The sequence below is a fragment of the Talpa occidentalis genome, unplaced genomic scaffold (assembly GCF_014898055.3).
Source record: "Talpa occidentalis isolate TD23 unplaced genomic scaffold, MPIMG_talOcc4v2.1, whole genome shotgun sequence".
Classification (NCBI taxonomy): domain Eukaryota; kingdom Metazoa; phylum Chordata; class Mammalia; order Eulipotyphla; family Talpidae; genus Talpa; species Talpa occidentalis.
This window is the reverse complement of record NW_026555331.1, coordinates 2,290,037-2,311,247: the sequence shown is the minus strand read 5'-3', so window position 1 is coordinate 2,311,247 and position 21,211 is coordinate 2,290,037. Positions and strand designations below refer to the sequence as shown.

General features: G+C 36.9%; 1 protein-coding gene across 1 annotated transcript in view; it reads right to left on the bottom strand.

Moving 5' to 3' along the window:
• The window catches only part of LOC119239980 (tubulin alpha-3 chain-like), a 38,576-nt gene that overhangs the window by 9,812 nt on the left and 7,553 nt on the right, over positions 1–21,211 (bottom strand). The window lies entirely within an intron of this gene.

Genomic DNA, 21,211 nt, shown 5'->3' with positions numbered 1-21,211 from the left:
TGCGTCACCAGGGAAGGCCCCAGAAATGTATTTTAAATCTTGCCAAATGCTTTCTCTGCATCAATTGATATAATCATATGTTTTATTTTTCTTTGGTTGATGTAATAAATGACACTGACTGATTTGCAGATGCTAACCCATCTTACTATTCCTGGGATAAATTCCATTTGGTTTTGATGTATGATCTATTTAATAAATTGTTGAATTAATTTGCTTAGATATAGTTGACAATTTTCATCTATGTTCATTAAGGACATTGCTCTCTAGTTTCCTTTTTTGTAATGTTGTATGCTTTGGTATGAGAGTATTCTTGGCCACATAAACTGTGTTTGAAAGCATTCTCTTTCTTCAATTTTTGAAGAGCTTGAGAAGTATAAACATTAATCCATCTTTTAAGGTTTGATAGTAAAACTATCACTATGTGCAGATGACACGGTAATATACATAGAGACACTAAAGACTTGGAAAGATATTGCCTGCTCAAAGATTAACATTGCTAAAATGGTGAACTTATCTGAGGTAATATACAGATTCAATACAATACTTATCAAAGTTTCAATTTCATTTTTCAAAGATGTAAAATAAACATTACTGAAATGTATATGGCACCACAAAAGAACCTAAGTTGCCAATGTAATCCTGACACAAAATAATAAGCTATCATATTTCCAGACTTTAAATGCAATGTAAAGCTAGAATAATGAAAACAGTATGCTTTTCTTTTTTTTTATGTCATCTTTTTTTTTTAAAGATATATTTATTTATTTATTTATTTATGCAAGCACTGGGTACAGTCAGAAGTGCGGGAGGGTGAGAGAATTCAAGAGCAGAGCGGGGAGCAGAGCAGGCAGAAGGACCGAAGTACACTGCTGAGGGGAGCAGTGGGCAGCAGGAGAGGTCTGTGTGCCATGTGGGACCCTCGCCCGGCTGCCGGGGATTGAACCGGTGCTGCAGAGGCTGTGGGCAGCTTCACAACCCAGCACTCAACTGCTGCGCCACCGGGGAGGCCCCAAAATGCTTTCATTATTAAAAAAATAGACAAATAGATCAATGAAATAAAACTGAGAGTCCAGAAATAAGCCCATACTTTACATGGAGAGTTAATCTAAAACAAAGGAGACAATTGTATACAGCGGAGAAGGGAAAGTCTCTTCAATAAATGGTATTGGAAAAATTGGACAGCCACATGCAGAAGAATGAAATTAGGCCATTTTCTCCCACTGTGAATTACCTGTGTTTTACCTATATAATATAGGTAAAACTATATATATACACACATATATATGTATATATGTATAGGTATATATAGGTAAAACACTCCACAACATTGACTTCAAGATTTTCTTAAGGGCTCAACCCCAGTGACAAGGAAACAAAAGCAAAAATAAACAAACGGAGCTACAGCAAACTAAAAGATTCCTACACAACAAAAGAAACAATCATTAAAATGAAGAGGTACCTTCCACCTTACAGAATTAGAGAAGGTATTTGTTCCACATACATCTGATAAGGGATTAATATCCAACAAGTGACAAGAATCATACAACTCATCAAAAAGAAAACAAATAACTCAATCAAAAATGAGCAGAAGAACTAAATAGACCTCTCTACAATAAAGACATGCAGGTGACCAACAGACACATGAATAAGCACTCATCACTTCTCAAGAAAATGAAAATCAAGATAGGATAAGAAATCATAGTCATTACACCCTGAGTATGGCCCATGTCAAGAAGACCAGAAAATAATTGTTGCTGAAGGTATAGAGAAAAAGGAACCCTCCACTGTTAATGGGAAAGTTGACTATTCCAGCTGCTGTAGGAAAGAGTATGGAGTTTGCTCAAAATTTAAAAGTTCCACAATCCTATGCAATCCTATGTTCATGACATCACTATTTGCAATAGCCAAGGTGTGAATACAACCTGAGTGCCCAACAAAAGATGAGTGGATTAAGAATATGTGCTATGTGTGTACCTACACACACACACACACACACACAGCAAAATACTGTTCAATTATAAAATGAAGATTAAATCTTGCCAGTTGAGACAACATGGATTGACTTGGAAGGAATTGTGTTAAGTGAATTATCAGAAAAATAAAACAAATACTGGATGATTGTATTCGCATGTAGATATATAGAAACAAAACAAAGGAAAATATAAAACTAACCAAAACACACCTTTGAAATTTGACTGTAGAATTGAGGCTACCAGAGGGTGAGGGTGGGCAAAGGGTAGCAAAATGGAGAGGGACCGTGGGTACTTTGGGTGGGAGTGATGTGGTAACGTACATCTGAAAAGGTGGGCGCCTATACCTCTCACTGATACACAATGTTTGAATTAATATTACTTCCATAACAATGAAATAAAAGTTTTTTGCTATATTTTTAACTTAAAACTTTGTACATATGTTGTTTTCTAAACTATAGATCTAATATGGTCAAATTAAGATAAATGTCTTTAGCTTCCCAGGTTTGCTGTGAGAATTAAGAGCTAATGTTTGTAGACTGGAGTTTCTGAATGTAATAGGCCATCAACAGATATTAGAAGGGGTAAATAGAAGAAAGTAAAGCAATTCACATCAAGAGCCAATGGGGTTACAGAGACAGCTGTAAATAGCTGACAAGAACATGTGTTAGTACAGCTACTATAGTAAACAATTTATCTTATAAAACCAAAATTGTGCATAAATTATACTCTCAGTAATTCAATTTCTAACTCTGTACTCTGGAGAAACTCTTGCATATGTGTTCCAGAGGTGTGTATAAAAATGTTTAGTGCAATTTTCTTTTTCAGGGGTAATGTAGAAAAAAAATAACAAACAAGAAAATTGATGAAGTGTGGTATAGTCATTGAGCTGAATACTATATCGCCATAAAATTATAAATTAATGCTTCATTCATACACATAAATAAATGTTAAATATATAATGTCAGAGTAAAGAGAAATCAGGAGTTTATATAGGCTATGTTATGATTTACATGAGTCCACTAATACTCAGCACCACAAAATTTTATTTAGGGAGATATAATATTTAATAAGACGAAGAATTTCAAGAGAATGCATAAGATAAAATTAGAAATAGTATTTTAATTTGGGGGACAAGAGGAAATGAAGTATTGGGGTTAAGTGACAATATAACTTTCATCAAAACATTGATAATTTCTGATTCTAGCCTATCAGTATGCAAAATTGCAAGACATAGGATACACAAACCATAAAAGGAAAAAAAGGTAGTGAGTTCATCAAAATTAAAATATTCATTTCATCAGAAAACACAGTTACATTGGATAGTCAGTCCAGAGGAAGGAGAAATATATTTTGTATAGTTCTATTTTTAAATCCATATTGTTATTGATATATATATGTATACAGTATGAAAAATGGCATATATCTATACATGTAGATATGATGAAAGACTTGTATCTATGCATAAAGAGATTTTAAGCAGCAAAAATACAAATACAAATAACCCAAATGAAAGCACAAGAAATGCATTCAGTAGATAATTCATCAGGAAGACAAACAGAAGATCAATAAGTCATGATCTTCTGCACATAGTCAACAGGGAAAACAAAATCAAAATCATAATTTAAAATGGAAACACTCCCATTAGATTAGTTAATATTGAAAAATCGAACACCAAATAGTGATTAGAAAATGCAGTAATTGAAACTGTCACTATGTTTTGTTGGTGGGAATGTAAATGGTATAATTGTTCTGAAAAACTGCTTGTCCTTTTCTTAAAATGTTAAACATACATACCTCTAATACAGAAATTTCATTTCCATGCATTCAATGGAAATAAATCCTTTATACGAGAATGTTCATAACAACTTAAGCCATGAAAGTCTCAAACTGGAGACAATCATGAAAAACATGTGCTATAATTATGCAGCGTAGTTCTTCTCATCAATAAAAAAGAACTAAAGACAAGCACAGAAACAATGAGATGGATAAATTTCAAAATATTATGCTAAATGAAAGAAACCAGACACAGAAGACTATACTGTACATAAATCTATTTGTATAAGTTTCTGCAAAAGGAAAACAAATCTATGGTAAAAGAAATAGGAAAAATAGGGCCTCTCTTGTGGCACAAGGGTTAAGTTGCAACCTTGAAGCTATCCACAGCCACTGCAGCACAAGTTCGATCCCCGGACAGGGAGCTACCCACATGGCTCAGCAGACCTCTCCTGTCTTGCCCACTGCTCCCCTCAGCAGTGTATTTCAGTCTCTCTGTTCTGTTCCCCACTCTGCCTCTGGTGTATCCTCCCATCTCCCCTCTGCCACACCCCTGGCCTCTACCCCAGCTCGTGTATGCATAAAAAAATAAATCTTAAAAAAAAAAGAAATAAAAGTATGTTCCTTGGAGAACAGAGGAACAATGATAAATGTTTGGGAAAAAGCCATTGGGACTCTTTTGTGGTCTTGGAATATTCCATATTTAAGTACCCATAATCCTCCAACATAATCTCTCTCCTCTTTGCTTCCCTTTGCCCAGCCTCACCCTTATGGAAGTCTCAATTCTACAGTCAGTTTTCAATGTAATAGGGTTGAGTGTCCCTTGACTACACATTTGTCAAAACTCATTAACACTAAATATCTGGGTATTTAATTTGTGAATTATACCTTTAAATGTTGAAAAAAAAAAACTGTATCTTACACTTGTGTACTTACCTATCTGTCCACTACTAATTCTTCTTCTGTGTTTCTCTTCTAAGTCTCATGTGACTTCACTGTATTTGAACCTTAAACTGTATCTATTACCTAGTTGACAAAGGAGACTGGAAAATATGGTCACAGGCATTGTCAGGAAAGTAATGTATATCCAGTGCTACCTGACAACTGACAGTAGTGTATACGTCATTCTTTATGAGCCATGTGGGTTCTCAAATCCAATGTAAGCATTGGTTGATAGGTTCTAAGCCAGGAAGTAGGCTCTAAGAAACACAGACTACATTTAAATAGGGCAGCTACTCAGCACCAGCTGATGGCTGACATGTAGAAATTCAGTCCAGGGTTATCAAATGTGTAAATTTTTCAAGAAAAACTAGAATTTGGGATTTTATTTTTTAAGTGAAATATCCAAATTCAAATGTGATCACAACTATTTTTAAATCAATTTCAAATCAAAGTCTATCTAAATACCCTTGATGCAGGAACATTGCACTGCAAGCAAGAAAATATATGAAAGTCACCTAATTTTCATAAATTATCTGTGAACTTTTATGTTCCCCGGCTAAAGCAAATTAAGAAATGTCTTGTTGAAATCAGAAAAGTCTTGGAGTCATTTTAATATATCCACTCTCCTATCTCCTGACTTAAAAGTTTAGTAACAAGTCACATTAACCTTAGGACTTGACATTACAAGTTTTGGGAACAAGTCACATTAACTTCAGGACTTGGCATTGCAAAGTGTTGGAAGCATTACAAAGACAGTAACAGAAAACTAAAAGCCTCAATTTTATTTTTTTTTTACCCATTTATATCTGCTCTTCAGCTTTTTTTGGCATCTGTGTTTGCTCTGACCATCTCACTTCAGCCTCAATATAATACTTCTGTCCCCAAATCTGAAGCGTACATTGTCCACTTCTTTGTTCCCTGAGGTTCCCATTGTATTTTTAAAGTTTATTGGAAAACTAAAAACACACACACACACACGCTCCAACAGATCTATTTAGCTAACACCAGCTAACTTTGTAGACTGTTATTTAAGAATAATGTCAAAGATAAGCTATAATTCTCCCTTTATTTGTCGATGTCATATTAGTAGAGGCTACAGTATTCAAGTGAAATATAAGATCTATGAGGGCGGAGATTGAGCCTATCTTGTTCCTGCTGCCCTGCTGCATACTTACACCTAAAACAGTGTCTGGAACTTGATAGACTCTCAAAATATTTGCTAGGTATTTGAGTCAATGAAAGAATGAATAACAACAAAAAAATTGGAACTGGGAAAATACTTATTTGATTTGGTTTAAACAAGAAGTAGTTGGGCCTCCCCAGTGGCGCAGTGGTGGAGCGCTGGGTTGCGAAGCTGCCCGCAGCCTCTGCAGGGCCGGTTCAATCCCCAGCTGCTCCCTGGCCACTGGAGGAGGGTCCCACATGGCGCGCAGACCTCTCCTGCCGCCACTGCTCCCCTCAGCAGTGTACCTCGGTCCTTCTGCCTTTTCTGGTCCCCGCTCTGGCTCTGGTGAATTCTCTCACCCTCCCGCGCTTCTGACTGTGCCCAGTGCTTGTATAAATAAATAAAAATAAATCTTAAAAAAAGATAAATAAAAATAAACAAGAAGTAGTATTAAAAAAAAAAAACAACTTAGTCTTAGGAGAATAAGGGATTTTTGACCTCACATATACTAATTGTTGAGGCACTGTCATCTGCTAGGATCTGTGTAAGTTTCTTTAAAGCCATTAGCTCACAACATCATGCAAAGTAGGAGAGTTTACCCCCATTTTACACATAAGGTATCTAATGTCCAAAAAGTTTACCTAAGAAACTCCAGTTCACATATTTCATGCTAAACCAAAATGCTAATGGTATAATTCCTAGTTCCAAAGCATGCAGTTAGCCTAATTCTATATTTAAGTTAAATTATATCAACTTTGCTTTAAATAAACAATGTTGGGGATTACAGTCATGTAATCTCCCTGTATTTCATTTCCTATATAACATTTTCATATTTCTCTTTTGCTGTGTTCTTAAGGCTTTCCTTCTCTTGAAGACTTTCCTTCTCTACCAACCAGAACATTCACCAAGTTCATCTCCCAAGCAATAAACCTAGGAGGCATCATTAATTCATCCCTTTGAATCACACAGCATAAACGCCTGTTGAATTTATTTCCCTAATGAATCTGAAAACTACTCCATCTCTATTGTAGTATTTCCGATGTGAACCTTCATCAATTCTATTTTGTATTACTCCAAGAAACATTTTATGCTCTAAGCCTGGTATCTTCAGTTGACTATTGTGACACAGAGTGTGCCAGAACACAGATATTACCATGAAGGAAAGCACTTCCATATCTTTTGTAGATATTGACATTGGAAAAGGATAATGTCAGGATATTTAGCAAGGAATAAAATGCCCTTAAATAATTATATCCTGCCTTTGTTTACAGCATCATTACAATCAATCCTCTTTCTACATAAACTCTATCCTGGGAACTCTGAAATTTTTGAATAAATGATTGTGCCAAATTCCTCTACACAGACAGTCCTTTGATGCAACCCAGAATTTCTATCTTTTCCACATTGCTCACCTCCTTGTCTTGTCTTATTGTTTAAATTCATCTCAACTTTTAGAGCTTAGATGAAAAACTGCCTCTTCTTTGTAGCTTTCTTTGATTTCAACACTCCAGTCAAAATCATGTTCTCTAATTGGTTGCCACTAGGATTGTTTTGAGTAATTCCATTAGAGATCCTGCCATATGGCATTTATACAATTCTTAACTATAGTATGGCAAACTTGAGAATGGAATTAACACTTTGCACAGATGAGGAATTAATCAACTGAACCCTAGAATAACATGAATGATGGTGGAAATGTAATTTTAAAAATTTATGTAAGTTATGAATGAGGGAACTAGTAAGAGTTTTTATTTATTTTTAAACTTTAAATTTTTTTTTAAAAAGGAAGCTTTTTTTAAAAAAAAGATTTATTTTTGATTTATATATGCATACAAGAGCTAGAGTACAAGCCAGAGATGCAGGGGGTGAGAGGATTCACCAGAGACAGAGTATGGAGCACAACAGGCAGAAGTACTGAAATATACTGCTGAGGGAGTAGTGGGCGAGTCAGGAGAGGTCTGCTGCACCATGTGGGTAGCTCCCTGGCCGGGGATCAAACTTATGCTGCAATGGCTGCAGATTCTTCATAGTGCTGAGACTTAACCCCATGAGCCACCAGAGAGGCCCCAATATAGACATAATATTAAGGTAATATATTCCTAAGCATTCTAGCTAAAGTCATGTATACCAGGATCTTTCAACTCTGGTAGAAACTCATTCCACAACTGTATGAGTTCCAAGTCTTGGTTAGCCTATTGCTTTCTGCTGCCTTTTTCATTAAGTCAGAGTTAGCTACTCTCAGTCTTTTGAAAATGTTTCAGGTACCCAATGCAGATCTCCAGTACTATCTCCTTCTGTGCAGCCACTTCCTCTCCTGTACTCTGTTCCACAAAAATCAGTCACTTTGGCTCCCTGTGGAGTCTCAGCTACAAACTTGACTGGTTCTCCATGGCAGCAGAGAAACAGCTCATGAAGCCCATGTGTGGGGAGCAGGAAAAAGTCTTTATTATGAGGCAGCAGGAGATACACATGTAAGAATAGAGCATAGCAGCAGCCATTTTAAAGTACAGCAGCCATTTTAGAGTTTAACTGACAGTGAGGTTGCAATTCCTGGAATCCTAGATTCTAAGAACGGCGTCTGTAACCATTAGATTACCCTAAAGTCAGATTCTAGAATCCACATCTGAAGCTGTCAGGTTACCCTAAGCCCATTCTGTATGCCCATTTAAACTGCTTAATTTTGGTGCTCAGGGTCCAAACCTGTCTGGGCACGGCCCCTGTGTCGGTTCCACTCCGGGGGTTCGGACCCTAGCTCGAGCTAGCTAATAAAGCCACTTTTGCTTTTGCATTGAACATGGGTCTCGGTCATTCTTGGCCTCGGCACCGGTGTGCTCTAACACACACATAGCAAAAGCTGCAGTGTCCAGCAAAGGCAGCCCCTCTGGGCTCTGGCTGTAGTAGTGATCTTGTGCCTTGTGAAGGGCCAATGAGAGTCCCCCCGCCTCCCAGAAGCCCTATTAACTTTATATGATTTATAGACAAAGCCAGTGCAGAACCAAATTAAACCTAGTTTACAGAATAAGCCTTCATGCATGGGAACTATACATCAAGGTTACATATGATTTACTGCCTTCTGCACATGTGGACTACATTTCAAGGCTACATGTTATCTACTAGGCCACCTGTGCTAGAAGGTCATTGCAAAAAACAGTCTGAGAAAACTATTTTCCCAAAGACCCTATACTCCCCGACCCAAATTCAATTTCTGACTCTTCAGCTTAATGGCCCTGTTAGGGGGAAAGGATGTCCTAAAGCTAATTCCATACAGGCTTTGTGGACTCCACCCCCACCCCAGGCAAAGCCAAAGACACTGGGAACTCCAAATCCCATCACCATCAAAGGGAAGGTGGCTGGGACCTGAAGGTGGGGTTAAGCAGCCAGGTTGGTATAAAGCCAGACATGGGCTTTGGAGGGGTCCCCCATTTTGGCTCTCGGCCAGCTTGCAGCCTCCGGCCAGCTCTGAGAGTGCCTTTGGGTTTCCAGTCGGCGGATTGGGTAGGAAGCATTAAAGACTTTATTTCCCTATTTTCTCCCGGAGTTGTACATTTTCCTTATTTCCTTTTCCCTTGTAAATAAACCTTTTATTAACCTTTTGTGTGTGCCTGTAGTGGAGTATTAATAAGACCCTTTGAAACTATGGGTGAGGACCCACAGCCAGGCAACCCGTTCAATATCGGGGCTGCCCTATAACAACCCTACAAGACTGCTTATGTTCTTCTCTATGCTGTGGTGTAGAAAGTGCCCTCAGACCTTAAGCTGAAGCAAGCATAAACCTTCCCTAGTTTTGTTTCATTTCACTCAAGCATTCCAGTCTTGCATTTTCTATTTTTCAATGAATGTCTGAAAACCGGTGCTTTATATATTTTGACCAGTTGTATATTTGTGTAAGATTGGACCATAAATCTGGTCCCCGTGTTCTAGTTAAAAAAAAAAAAATGCAAAAAAGCATTTTAAAATAAAATTTGATAGAAATTTAAATGTTTTGCAAGTATTCAAATTTTTCTTGGTGTTTTTCCACATAAATACTATTTCCATGTAAGTTTACAGGTTGCCAGGGACTGGGATGAAAGAGAAATAGGGTGTCATGTATTAATGGACATAATGTTTCAGTTAAGCAACCTGAATAAGCCCTAGAGACTTGCTATTACATCGTACTGACAGTCAATAAAGGATAGCCTTCCGAGATGTCCATAGCAGGCTTTGAATAGTCGTGTTGATGGAGGACAAGAATAGAAAGACTGGAAAGGAAGAGCCCCAAGACCAGAACCTGATTCTCAAGGAGGTCGAGGGGAATAACATGACCATTAACCCAGCTGTAGAGGTCATGACCCTCAGGCACCAGTGCCTTATCACAAGGCAGGAGACCCAAGCAGGATCAGACTGCTATAGGGAGTGGAGCACAGGCCTGAGGGTAAAGATATGGAGATTGGGCCCACCCTGGGATCTCTGATCCCCTCCTGTTTTGCCTAGTTATCCCAAATCAGCAACAAACAGGCCACTCCATGGAGGAGTGACCCCTCCCAAACAGAAGGGGACTATATCAATGCAATCTCCGCACAGGCTGGGGGCATCACTCCCACTGCCCACCTGTGCAGGTGCCTCTTTTCACCAACTCTCTCCCTCTGCAGGACAGCAGCCTCCTGCCTGGCCCTTATCTCACTCTTTTTTTTTTTTTTTTTTTTAAAGATTTATTTACTTTTATACAAGAAACAGGGTACAGGCCAGATATGCAGGAGGGTGAGAGGATTCACCCAAGATAGAGTAGGAAACAGAACAGGCAGATTGACCGAAGTACACTGCTGAGGGGAGCAACAGGCGAGACAGGAGAGGTCTGCTGGACCATGTGGGTATCTTCGTGGCCGGCGGGTATCAAACAGGCACTGCAGAGTCTGTGGACAGCTTCACAGCACTGCACTCAACCGCCTGCACCACCAGGGAGACCCCCCTTATCTCATTCTTTAGGTCAGGATGCATATACCCTCATTTTTCCCCAGAGTCTTTAGTATCTACATCCATCTAGATTCTCCATATGTATGTAATTAAGTTTCTTTTCTGCTATTATTTTATCTGATGTTAATGTGGTTGCTCAACCAGCACATGAAGAACTCAGAGGAGTAGGCGCATACTTCCTCTCTTTTCTGACAGCGACAATAACACATTGCACACTAAAAATGTGTTAAGAGAATATATTTAATAGTAAATGTTCTTATGACAAAATGAGACTTTAAAAAAAAAAGGGAGTAAATTAAAGAGATCAAGGCAGCCACTTATTTTCTCTGGAATCTTCCATACACCTTTGCTTGCAGTTCCTGCTCCCGCATATAAAACTTCAGGTTCCTAACCTAGCTTCTGATGTCATTATAGGTGCCATCCTATTTGGTATTTTGTAAAGAGATTCCCTCTCTCTGTACATGCTACCTTTCCATTTGTGAGTGTGAATCACAATTGACCCCTTGACAACCCGTGAGACAGACAGTTATTACAAGTTTAATTTCAACTTAGCCCGTGTGCCTTTTCTTTTCCATGACATTTACACTGACAGTCTCACAAAAGCAGTTTTGTGAAAAGTTGTTTCTACTTAGAATAAAAAAAATCTTCTGAACTAAAAATTATTACATCTTTAGATAGACTTATTATATGTGTGTGGTGTGTGTGTGGTGTGTGTGTGTAACTGGTTGTTTATTTTAACAGAAAAAAATAGATCAGAAGTTCAAATTTTCAGGCAGTTCAAACCTTTCCTAAAGTTAGCCTTCTTTTTCTATTTTTTTATTTTTTTTTGTAGATACACAGATATATAGCTTTTAGTACTGGCTCTTTTATTTGAAAGAAATTCTATAAACTGTTTTCTGGTATCTGCCCCCAAAATTCTCTGATAGATGAATTTTATCCTGAAATGGTCATTTACATAGATTTGCAGAGATGGCTTATTGGTTTGTGAATTTATATTATGAATAGGTATTATATTCCTGCAGTGTTCATTTATTTTATCTATGGGGTTGGGGGGTGTTGTGCTAACATTTATTCTGAGAATGAAGCAGGTCTTCACTTCCTCTCCTCTGACCCCCACGGTAGCCTCCAAGGGGGATGAAGCCAAGTCAGGGCAGTGTGGATCTGCCGCGCTGCCCACAGCAAATGGGGAATTGGGCATCCCTGAGGATAAATGGTGCATCCAACTCACAGAGAACTGCTCACCCCACCAACAACCCTTATAATATACACTAAGGAGTAGACTTGCTAGATCATCTGACAGATATAATTTTAATATTTTTAGAAACCTCCAAATAGGCAAGAACAACACAATGCAAGAAAAACAAAACCAGAATACAGGAAAATAAAACAAACAGCTCCAACTCAAAACTTAAATGAACTACTGTCACTCAGTTTTATTCATAGAAAAAGATTTTGAATACGAGCCTATTGATTCACAATAGCTGTTCCCACTACCACATCACTTTGCACATTCCTGTCCTATATAATTTTATCAACAATAAAAATAATGTTTGTGTTGATCATGTTCTTACTGTGAAATGTGTATATACTGTCCATATATAATCTTCACAGAAACTGTGCAAAATCGGTAAAATTATCATCAGCATACTATGAATTGATACTAAATTTATTGTCCAAGGTCTCCAATCCAGTGAATGCTAGCTAATTTAACATGTGTCTTTAGGGTTCCAAATTAACCTTTTTCAATTATATAATCATTGTTGTACTTTCCCCAATATGTGTTTTCATATCCTAACCAATTTTAGTCTGGAATACATAATATACCCAGTATCAAAGCATGTTCTTATTTTTTTTCCCCAGAATTCTGCTTCAAAGTAAGTTGAACATATTGATTCCTAAGGTCTTTTGGAACACACGAACATAAAATTGAAATTAATGAAAATTGTCTCTGTTGAATGATTTTTAACAAACCTATTGATCCATATCCCCAGGCACAGAGACTCACTTCAGCATTACATAGGTGTATGGATTTAAGCAGACAGCCTGCCCTGTTCCATAAAGCAATGGATTGCATTTTATTTTACTTGATTTTAAAACACAAATAAGACCTGCTAAAGTCACAATAATAAATGCAACCAACAATCAGTGATGTTGGACTCAGTTTTCTTGGGTATGCCATTTCAAATTCATTTAAAACTCAAATATAACAGGCCACAGAAGGGTTAGATTAGGGAGGACGCAATCACTCTTCTGTGCCAGTGGGACACACGATGCTGAATCACACCTGATGCTTGAGGGGATCACAAGGAATCTTCACTGAATATTAAGAAACACGGCCTGGTGGCCGACATAAAATTTAGAAAAAGGTAGTATCTGTTCATTGGTATTGGTACTGACCCTTTTTAAAAAAGCTATTTTTCATGCTCTACCTGGTAATCCCTGACTAATTCTTCACTCCACCCCTTCCCATACCAAGCCATGGGCATGTTTATTCCCTTTTTACTTTGTGTTTTCACATGTGTTAAAGGATGAGCTAAAAATTTTGTCTTATGCAGTATTTTGGAATTTCACATAAATTTCAACTTACATGAATAATATTAAAGATGCTGTTGGCACCAGTAGCTGTCCATAATCTAATAGAACTAGGAAGGGTGCTGGAAAAAATTAGGCAGAAGCCACCACAGATCCATCAATTATCTCCTCCTCAGTGCCAACATTCCTTCCACAAGATTCCTGTTCTAATATTCCCAGCTACCTGATGGCTTCAAGCTTATTTAACTATTGCAAGACTCCAATTGCTATAAATGCCTTCCTTTAACAAATATTTTCTCTAATAAAGCATGCAAAATTCTATGCGTCACTTTCCAGAGGGACTACTTGTGTGCAACTTGGAAGAGGAACACATGCCTCAGCAAAGCCCCTGCTTGATGTTGTGTTTCCAAACCATATAGACGCTATATGTTCCTATGAAAGGACAGGGACTCATAACGTGTTTCCAACAGACTCGTTATTAGAATCCTATATAAATCTTGGATTATATGAATCTCTGAATTTTACTACTTTCTTCCAAAACAGAGGAAGATTTTGTGAATGGGATTGTAGTTATCCAGTAGTGATGAAGGAACTGAGATTTAAAAAGATTATGACATGTGTTAATTTAACATACAAAGCAACTGTGGAGTCAAAAGATAACTCCAAGTAGGGCAGAAAGAGATTATGCTCAAGGTTGGTGGGAAAATCACATTTTCCTTTTCCTCCCCTCCCCTCCCTCCCCTCCCCTCCCCTCCCTTACCCCTCCCCTTATCCTACCCCCTTACTCACCTTTCCTCTGTCTCCTCTCCTTTCTTCTTTCCTTTTCTTTTTTTTCTTTTCTCCTTCAACTACTCCAGAAATGTCAATCCAAGGAAAAATTTCCTATCTCTTTGTACAGAGTCCCATCATAAACAATTACATCCTGTCTAAATGTAATGACATGTACTATAAGGATTTCCAACTGCTATCATGTAGTAAAAGGGGGGTGGGAACTTCAGTTTTTATCTTCATGTCCCTTTTTTATAACAAGCAACCCTCATTTCTGTGCACATTTTCAGTAGCAAACTAGTCTCTCTTAGAAGATTTCAAGGGGAAGGAATCATTTCTTTCTTGTGTCAGTGTTAAATAAGGCAGCAGTTTTCATTCTCCAAATGTACAATCTGACATCTCTTTATTTAGAAACCAGGGCAGCATTAAACCCAACATTTACTTCCTTGATATTAATGACAACTGCATGAAATTGCTTGTGTAAGTATTAAACTTACACTCCCCTGCTGCTATTGCTGATATAAAAACAGTGTTAGTTTAATAAAGTGAGCTTTCTTCTTAATAAAAAGAATGTCTGAGAAAACCAAATGTTTTCTGTCTAATAAAATGATCCTGATTCCTCAGAGTCTTCCCATGACTCACCACCATGGAGATGATTAGATACTGGGAACTTTGGGGTTCCCCTGTTATCCTGAGAGGGTAATTGGATAGACTGGATTTTTGTAATTATTGGAAAGTACATAAAATCCAAATTTAATAAAGCATTTTTAATATGTCCAAACTATAAAAACCAATTCTGATAGGCACATTTCTTCATTTGATTTTTTTTAACAGTAAAGGAACATTCAAAGAATATTAGTGTTGAACCCAGGCAGAATCTGCTTAGGAGTTGTCAATATTCTTCAGGGCAGATGTCCTGGATCTAAGGTTTGTTTTAAAAAATGACAGGTTAGATTAATGTCCACTTAAAGGTAAACTTGTTTTGTATTTTGTGGGGAAAAATATTTCTTACCTTAAGAAGAAAGCGTTATAAATTTTCTTGTTTGAAAATGCACAAGTTTTTCTCTACCATTAATGGAAAAGGTCACGTTTTAAATGTAGTTCTTGATTTATATAAGACTTGGTTCTTTTCTTTCTTTTTCATATATATTTTTAAATTGAGATTAAAAAATACAATACTGTATGAGTTAGAGCCTAGGATCACACTCTTCAGGTGTATGTTACCACACCCCTCCTGCCACAAATGCACCTGCAGTCTTCCACTATACTCCACTGGCCCCCCTCCACACCACTTAGTTCCCCACTTTCCTCTCTATCCAGAATGTGGTGATGGTTTCACATGTTGAACTAATTAAATCATACACTTCATAATTTTGCAGTTTTTTGTTATCAATTATACATCAAAAATCTTCTTTTTAAAAACTGTTCTTTTTAACGGAGTACAAACATTTTTCTCAGCGCACACGGATCATTCTCCAGGATCGATCACATACTGGGGCACAAGACAAACATCAACAGATACACCAAGATTGAAATCATACCAACCATCTTTTCTGACCACGAAGGAATCAAACTAGAAATAAATCATAAAAAGAGGCAAGGAACTATCCTACCTCATGGAGATTAAAAGCCAGCCACTACTGGAAGACCACTGGACTAACGAGGAGATCAAAGAAGAAATTAAAAATTCTTTGAATTGAATGACAAGGAGGACACCCAATATCCTAAATGTATGGGATGCAGCAAAAGCAGTAATAAGAGGAAAATATATAGCAATAGAAGCTCACATCAAAAACAAGAAAGAACTCAAAGAAACAACCTAATCTCGAAGCTCAAAGATCTAGAAAAAGAACAACAAAAAAACCCCAGAACCAGTAGAAGAAAAGAAATAATAAAACCAAAGCAGAAATAAATGAAATTGAAAACTAAAAAACAATCCAAAAGATCAATGAAACCAAGAGCTGGTTCTTTGAAAAATAAATAAAATAGACAACCCCTAGCCAGGCTCACAAAGGAAAAAGGGAGAAAGCACAAATACACAGAATCATAAATGAAAGAGGAGAAATCACAACGGACACAGCAGAAATCAAAAGAATAATCAGTAACTACTATGAACAGTTATATGGAAACAAGTTCAACAATCTAGAGGAGATGGACAAATTCCTACAACTCTACAAATCACCCAAGCTAGATAAAGAAGAAATAGAACACCTAAACAGACCAATTACAAGCAGCGAAATTGAAATGGTAATTAAAAACCCCCAAAAACAAAAGCCCAGGACCTGATGGATTTACAAATGAATTCTACAAACATTCAGAGACGAATTAGTGCCTATCCTTCACAAAACTCTTCCAAAAAATTGAGAAGGAAGGGACAATACCAAACACGTTCTATGAAGCCAATATTACACTAATAAAAACCGAATAGGACAACACAAAAAAGGAAAACTATAGGCCAATCTCCCTAATGAACACTGATGCAAAAATCCTCAATAAAATTTTAGCTATCAGAATCCAACAATGTATCCATAAGATAATTCACCACGACCAAGTTGGATTCATTCCAGGGGCACAAGGATGGTTTAACATCCGAAATCAATCAACGTTATCCAACACATCAACAAAAAGAAATATAAAAACCATATGATAATATCAATAGATGCTGAGAAAGCGTTCGACAAAGTGCAACACCCATTCATGATAAAAGCCTTGAATTCTTGGATACAAGGAACATACCTCAACATCATAAAGGCCATCTATGACAAGCCAACAGCCAGTATCATTCTCAATGGTGAAAAGCTGAAAGCAATTCCATTAAGATCTGGAAAAGACAAGGATGTCCACTCTCACCACTGCTTTTCAATATAATACTGGAAGTCCTAGCCAGAGCAATAAGACAAGAGAAAGACATCCAAGGAATCCAAATAGGAAAAGAAGAAGTCAAACTATCACTATTTGCAGATGATATGATAATATACATAGAGAACCGCAAAATCTCCACAGAAAACTAATTCAACTCATCAATCAATTCAGTAAAGTGGCAGGAGATACAATCAACACGCAAAAGTCAGTAGCCTTCCTATATACACAAACAATAAATCTGAAGAAGAAGAAACAAAAAAACCACCCCTTTTATTTAATACGAAACAAAAAAAATCAAATATTTGGGAATAATCTAACAAAAGAGGTAAAGGACCTATACAAGAAAACTATAAAAAACACTGTAAAGAAATAGAAGAAGAACAAAGAAATGGAAAGACATCCCCTGCTCATGGATTGGAAGAATAAACATTATTAAAATGGCCTCCTACCAAAAGCAATATACAGATTCAATGCTATTCCAATCAAAATCTCAATGGCATTCTCAAAGAAATAGAAACAATTATTGATGAATTCTCATGATGGAATCACAAAAAAACCCGAATAGCCAAAGCTCTCTCTGAAAAAAAAAAAAAATAGAGGAAATGGAGCATCACACTCCCAGAACTTCAAACTATAACTACAAAGCCATAATCATCAAAACTGCATGGGGTATTGAAAAGAACAGACATACAGACCAATGGAATCGAATAGAAAATCCAGAAATAAACCCACAGATTTATGGTCAACTAATCTTTGACAAAGGAGCAAAGACTATGCATTGGAGCAAAGAAAGTTTGTTCAATAAATGGTGCTGGAAAAACTGGGTCGCTACATGCAAAAAGAATGAAGCTTGACCACTACCTCACACCATACACAAAAATCAACTCAAAATGGATTAAAGAACTAGACATAAGACCTGAAACATAAAATACATAGAAGGAAATATAGGCGAACACTACGGGTTTTGCACATCAAAGACATCTTTACAGACACATCACCCAAAGCAGTGATAGTGAAGAGAAAGATAAACAGCTGGGACTACATCAAATTAAAGATTTCTGCACAGCAAAAGAGACAATAACAAAAAAAAAGAGAAACCCCACAACTGGGAGAACATTTTTGCACCCAATACTGATAAAGGACTGATCACAAAAATCTGCAAAGAGCTGATGAGACTCAGCACAACAAGAAAATAATCCAGTCAAAAATGGGCAGAAGAGCTAAAAAGAAACTTCTCTGAAGAGGAAATGCAAATGGCCAACAGACATATGAAAAAAGTTCAACATCACTTGTAATCAGGGAATGCAAATCAAAACTACCATGAGATACCATCTCACACCAGTGAGAATGGCAACATATTTAAAAAACTAGCAACAACAAATGTTGGAGGATGTGGAGAAAAGGAACTCTTGTGCACTGTTGGTGGGAGTGCAAACTGGTCCAACCACTATGGAGAGCTGTGTGGAGATTCTGGACCTACTAAACATAGAGCTTCCATATGATCCAGCAATTCCACTCCTAGGTATTTACCCAAAGGAACAGAAACATCAATTCCAAAGAGCACCTGCACTCCTATGTTTATAGCAGCACTGTTTACAATAGCTAAGCTTTGGAAACAACCCAAATGCCCAAAAATAGATGACTGGATCAAGAAAATGTGGTACATATATACATGGAATATTACTCAGCATCAAAAAAGATAAACACATGCAATTTGTAGCAACATGGATGGCACTGGAAGGGATCATGCTCAGCGAAATAAGCCAAAAGAAAAGAAAAATATCCGGATGGTCTCACTCATAGCAGGAATCTAGAAAACTTAAATAAGGGACCAGGAAAATGATATAAGAAAGTGAAAATCAAAATCAACAAAAAACTATGAACCAGAGACACTTTTTGGGGGTGGGGGCGGGAGGGGAAGGATTGGGGTCAGAATGGGGCGTTTGCAATTGTATGGGGGAATATAAAAATAAAATTTAATATTTAAAAAAAAAAAATAAAAAAAAAAAAAATAAAGGTCTTTAAACAACAACAAAAAAAAAAAAAATAAAACTGTTCTTTTTAATAGCTAAATGCCCCTCGATATAACATCCTTTATACTGAATAGTCTTAATCAGAAGAATGTTTGGTCCTGATAATTTTGAACTTCCTTGTACCTTATGCTCCCAGAAAGCAATGATGGTTATGAAATTCTCTCACCCTTTTGTTTTTCTAATTGCTTCCACATTTTTTGTTTTTCTATTTTTGTTATGTGAACTAGTCATCTCAAAGGGCAACACTGATCCTGCATTTTCCAAAAATATACCATCTCAACTATTCTCATGGCTCCCACGACTTGTGGGTGGTATCTTGTTGACTTGCATCTATAAAACCAGAGATATCCTCATTAATGAAATTTTCCCTCTGCAATATCTTGAATAAAATCATCTTAACTGTCCAATGCAGTCTGTCTTTCTCAGAACCCAGAGAATTTTCACATTGGCCTAAACACTCCACATATATTTCTGATCTAATACTGTGTCTGGATGGATGCAAGAACTGCTCGAGGCAGTGGATATCAGAGGCTGGCCAGCTGTCAGTTGTTTACAAGTCCCTGTAAACTCTTCTATCTGTATTTTCAGACACTAATAGAAACTTATTCATTATTTCTAGAGGTTTAATATGCTCTTGCTAGTCTTTTTTTTTTTTTTCACATTCTCTCTTTCCATAGTGTCTATGTACTATATTGAGGGGAGAAGTGAGAATAGGATTAGAAAATCCAGTCTGACTAATGTTCTATGTTTTATTAGATGTGAGTTATAGAAAATCCTAAGTAGCTAGGCATTAATTGTGCCAATTTTGCTGCACTCATGTCATAACTTATTTACTCCATTTACCAAGGAGCAGATCAGATGCTTTATACTTTAAAAGAGAACTGAATGTAAGTTAGAAATGGGAGCAATAACAGCTAGTTTTGTAGCTTGGTTATTAATCTGAACTGAGCTCTTCTTGTACAAGAGGCATCGTTCAGGTCTGAATAGTCTCCATATCCTTTTTTTTTGTTTTTTCAAATTTGTGTTTTTCCTCTCTTATTTATTTATTTATTTATTTATTTATTTATTTATTTTTATAATTATAAATTTTATTTTTATATTCCCATACCATTGTGACCCCATTATTTTGACCCCAATCCCAAAATCCAGTGTATCACTTTCTAAAAGTTACCTCAGGTTCCCCCTCCAGGTCAAGAGTGAATATCCTGGTACATTCTATGTACCGTCTGTCATTTATTTGACTTGAAGAATCTACTCACAAATATGTCCAAGAGGGGCCTCCCTGGTGGTGCAAGGGGTTCAGTCTCAGCACTATGAAGCTATCAGCCACTGCAACATGAGTTTGATCCCCGGGCCAGGGAGGTGACCCACATGGCACAGCAGACCTCTCCTGTCTCACCTGCTGCTCCCCTCAGCAGTATATCTCATCAAATCTGCCTGTTCTGCTCCAGACTCTGTCTCTGGTGAATCTTCTCACCCTGACACCCCTGGCCTACACTCCAGTTCTTCTATGCATAAATAAATAAAATCTTTAAAAATAATAAAAAAACAAATATGCCAAAGATATTTGATTTGCTTCTTGAGACAAAATATTACTGTTTATAAAATGTTCCTCAATAAAACTACATTGTTTTCTCCTAATAATTAATAGCTTTGGGGGTCAAAAACAACCAACAGTAATTATCTCAACTCTCTTAGCTCTAAGCAGTTTTTTCAATTTCGTATTGAAGTTAGTCCTGATTTGGAATTGACAGATATCTGAAACAAACCATACTCAGTAGGGAGACTCCAAAATCAGAGACTGATTCTAAGTCAACTTCTTATAAGTAGTTACAGAGTAAAGTAAGAAGTAAAAGATTATTTACAACCGAATTTCAGCAATATAAGACTAAGAAGTGAAAGATGAGAGTCACTGAAGACTATCACTTTAAATCAATAGTCTTTTTAGTATGCTCATCATCTAAATATAAGATGATCTGGCATAACACAAATACCATTGATAGCCAGTTATGACTCAGAATAGGATATGCAGATAATATTACAAACTGTATAAATTGCTTTATTAAATAATGTACAACTGAATAATATAACCAAACCACTGCAGAGCTTTTGATGTACCAGGTGCTGAGAATTAAAAAATTTATTTAAAATCATCCTAAATCACCCTGTTTCCACATATTATTCAACAGTTTTGTAGAATCCACTGCAGAAAA